We start from the raw sequence: 4,789 nt of genomic DNA on the forward strand, positions 1-4,789 counted from the left end.
TGTTTTCATTGTTTTCACTGAACAATACCAATCTAAGGCCACTTTATCAAGTTTACTGTAAAGCATACAGGAGTTTCAGTTAGAAATGTGTAATTCGGTGACCGGCACTTCTTACTTACTGAACCAGAGAGTAGCCTAATAACATAATAAGTCTCATTGATTGTTAGGAAAGTTTCATGCCAAACACGATTATTTTTGTAATAGGCCTACTTAGAAAATACCGAAAATTCGACAGATAAAACTCATAGTCACCACACATACCGCATAGTAGCCTAGCTACAAATTAGCGTTCAGAAATTGACCCATTTATGCATTAAGCATGTATTATCAAAACCAGTTTTATTTGTTTTTCATTGTATCTAGATTTGCGCCTGGTTCTTGAAGATTTAGATTAAAGGAAGGAAAGCCAAGGAAAACAGCCTTTGTGTTCACCTTCAGGCGTGTCCTCGAGTGTACTAACAAAGACACGGCCACATGCTCTTGAGAGGTGTCGAACCGGCACCCTTTTCAGCATCATACCAGAGTTCTTACCATTGCAGTTAACTCAGGCAGTCAACCAGATTTACTAAAAACATGTTTCAAAAAAGTAATCGTAGTGATTGTAACACTTATTTTGATTTTAGTCAAGGAAACATACATTAAGCCAATAACGCCACAGAAGTATTTTTTAAATGATTAACCGTAGACTACTGTTTTGACCTGCACCCTTGCCAACAGGCATCCTATGATATTTGAATAGCCCGCTACGTGTTAAACATAAGTTTTCAGATAAATCACCAGCGTTAGTGAGACGAAAAACATGTTTGTCTGTTTGCAAGAAAGGCTGCAGCATGGCAAGAGGCTAACCATTTTCATTACTTGGGCTTCTTGGCTTTTTCGCTGTTTAATAACAAGTACGGCGTTATGTCTGAGCATTGGCCATAAACAACGCTTCCTCAGCAGACGACTGAGAGTAGAAAAAGTAGCCATGAAAAAAATGAAAAAGCCTTTTTTATTGCCACAACAACTTGAGCTGCGTTTTGTCAGTCCGAGGATAGAGATTCAAAACCAAACCAGGTAGTTTTCTAGTGGCGTACCGTGACCACTTTGACAGGGTGTTCAGTGACGGCAAAGCAACAGCGGGGGGTCTGGGGGGCCTCCCCCAGAAAATTTTTAAAATTAACATTGAATTTGGTGCGTTCAGAGAGCATTTCCAGCACAAATTCTGAACATGAACAGAACTGACAAAAATAATGTTGTCGGAATGGAGAAGAATACAAAATAGACATTTATTTGACAGCGCATTGAATGAAAGACTTAATAATATCAAACATTAAGTTGCATTTCTAAAGTCACATACTTCAGTTCACTTTTTATTTCCGACCATCAAAACGAACAATATTACTTGCCATAACACAGCAGGAGTCTGAAAAAACGCGAAAGTTAAAGCGTGCTCGAGATGGAAATGATTTACTTCATGCAAGGATTAGGCACGGTCGCAACACCTTGAGAAATGTACAAGCGAATTAAAAACAAACAGGTGAAAGTTAAAACAAAAAACAATAGCAAAGCAACTCGATAATAAACAAGAAAAGAAAGTCGATTGCTATGTTGGTCGGCTGTACTTTTATCCGCCGTAGCCTACTAGCCTACTTAGTAAAAACGAAAATGTTTAACACCTCGACTACAGAAGGAAAATTCATCTATAGCATAATTCGATTCTTCTTGTTTGTGCAATAAATTTTTGAATTACCTTGTCGTAGAAAGCTTGCTTTTGCTTCAGTTCTAGCAAAAGTTGTTTCCAGCGCTGATCACCTCAAACTCTAATCCAACAAGCTAAAACTTGCTATTGCCTGGGATTCCCCCAATGACGCGCCAAGGTGTGCAGATCAGCGAGTGCACAGCCTGGCTGACCTAAAACCATTGCTGTTTTCGCTGCCTTGTGACGTCATTTTTCTTAATTGTTTATTTTAAATAGCACTCGCCAAGCTGTCAGTGCACACCCAGCTTAAAGGTAATGACCGAAAAAAATTAAAGGCAATGACCTCAAACGTTGGAGTATTAATATTAGAAGGGGACGAGTTTTGCAATTGAAAAGAAAGCAATCAGCATGCAGCAAGATGTTAGAATATCAATATCATGAAAGTAAAGAACATCGACAACCGATGGAAATTTTCTTTTTTTCTGGATTTCTTGGGGTGTGCAGTGCAAGGTGTACAGTGCACACCTTGAACACCCTGAATATACGCCACTGCTAGTTTCATAAAGTCGATTTCTCCTGCTCAGACCCTCATCAAGTAGTTTTTTAACACTGTCTGTGCTTGGGCGCCTGTTATTTTTTTAATGTTCTCCTTTCCTGCTGCAGTATTTCCAACCTATTTTGACGGTTTGTAATGGTCTAGATATCAGAAAAGTTAGTGGCTGTTTTAATATCATGCGACACCATGTTCTAGCTTTTCTTCATCCCTCCCTGTCCTCGAAGACTATGATGCCGAATATGACGTTATTCTTCAACGCACTGAATGCCGGCAGAGTCGTGAAAGTGCCTGAACGTTTGTTTCACAAAATTCATGACTTTAATGAAAACAAAGAAATTCAAGCTTTAGGGTTTGGAATCAGGATTCCTGATGTGAAATGAAATGGACAATTTTTAGTAATGAAAAAAGAGTCTTTGCCGGGATAACATATGGAAAATATCTATTCCGTTCGGTTTCGTAAGTAGGCAAACGGCCGTCAGACAAGCCAAGACAATTCCTCTGTTGGCAAAATGATCGACTTTACCTATTTTTATCAAGCATCTGTGAAAAGTACTTGCTTCAGACATTACAACATATTACAACAACTGCTATATTACTATTAGACAGACGAAAATTTTAATAAAAAAATTATTGCATATAAATGTAGTTCGTCTGTAACAATAACACAATTAATTGCTCATTAAACTTAATTGTCTCACAATATTGTTGAGAGAAAGTATTGTTTTAATTTATTATATCTCCGTTTTAATTCATAACTTTTCATTCAATTACATGTAATATGGAGGGAAAAACCATTCTAGATTATGTCAACTGTAAACTGTCAAGAGTTTAATGAACAATAAACTACTTGATTACAATAAAAATCCGGGAAATAAATAATGACATATGTAAACAGTAGGCCAAACGTTCCTACAAACACACGACCATAATGGCCCATTATGATAGCCAAAAGCGTGTAATTGCAGGCAAGACTTGATAAAACACTCCAGAACTTATAGCTGAATATATTTAATCCGTTAATAGACCTAGATTTGAATAAATATGTTTCAAGTGATTGTAAGTGACTCTTTCACTTAATCGAAATGATAATGACTCATCATACAGAACGTATAAACACTGTTTAAAACAATGCAAAAATTTTTCTTAGGTGCTGGAATTGCCGAATTAGGTAAACTCTGCCACCCCAAAGGGAATTTATAGCTTTAGGTTCCCTTTTTATTATTAGATATATTAGATGTATTTTGTAACAACAGTTGCACTTTTTTGTCTTAGAAGCAACAGGTTGGTCAATCGGTGACCAATTCAATAGCAATAATGCCACTGTTCTGCCTTTTGGCAGATAAGCCTTGATTTGATTTTAGAAGACAATAAAATGACCACCGATTCAGTTCTTTAGGCGTTACTTATTGAAAATGCTGGGATAAGAATAAATGGTGAACACAGTTTCAATTGATTTAGAAGTAGCAATTTTTCCGCTTTTGGCAAGGGCCAGGATGGAACCTGTGAAGTTTAAACGAGGAAACACCGCAAAGAAAAACAATCTTTTACTACGCTTTGATTAACAATGTATAAACCTGCAAATCAACTTAAAAAAATAAAATTTATGGACATGTGAAAAATACCCAAAAATAACAAATTAAAACAGTACACTACATGGGAGACGAAAGAAAATGTCCAATGCTGCTGGTGGACGTCGTAGCCTGAGAGCTCGCAACGAACGGCCTCTTTTTCAACAAATTTACCGTGCTTGGTGAACGGCTATTTGATGTTATAACGAATTGTGAAGGTTTCCCATCAACTCTTGTTTAAATGCAAACTTTAGAATTATCCTGTTTTTAAAAAAGAAACGGAAGCTTTGAAAATTTGCCACTTTATAATACCGACCAGCGGAAATATCCTCCAAAGTCATCAGAAGTGCCTTTAATCTTTAATACAAGGGCGCTAACGGACAAGCCGAAAGGAATGACTTGAAACTCAAGTGGACACTTAGAAGAATGAGATTTGAGCTTACAGTGGCCCAGCCACGAGCCCAGCGGAGTCACGTGACTATGAAGGGGTTTCTGAGAGCTCTCATCTCGCACTACAAGCTGTTGAAACCAGACTGCTGGCGCCAGAGGTGTCAGGGCCGTAAAACTAATCTTGTCACTCAATGAATGTTGATGGATTAGGTAACAGAAAATTATATTATTTACTAATTAGTTAAAACCTTTGGAGTAGATTTGAAATTCCGCAAAAAAAGAATTACCAGGTTGAAAAACCACAAATAGTCACATAATTTAACAGATTTTGACATCCATTTAGCCACTATTATCTGAAATTTCATTTCTGTTCAGTTAATATTTCTACTACTTATTATGTTAGATAGCTCAATCGAAATAAAACTACGCAAATACATTAATTTATCACATGATTTATTACATTACCACAAATTCAGATAGAGACATTTAATTTCTAAGAAATGCCATGCCATCCAAAAAAGTTTGCTGTGAGTTCAAGACGTCGTCAGAATACACATCAAATTAATGCAACTGCTGGGACATAAACTTTCAAAG

The sequence above is a fragment of the Aplidium turbinatum genome, chromosome 6 (genome assembly GCF_918807975.1).
Source record: "Aplidium turbinatum chromosome 6, kaAplTurb1.1, whole genome shotgun sequence".
Lineage (NCBI taxonomy): Eukaryota > Metazoa > Chordata > Ascidiacea > Aplousobranchia > Polyclinidae > Aplidium > Aplidium turbinatum.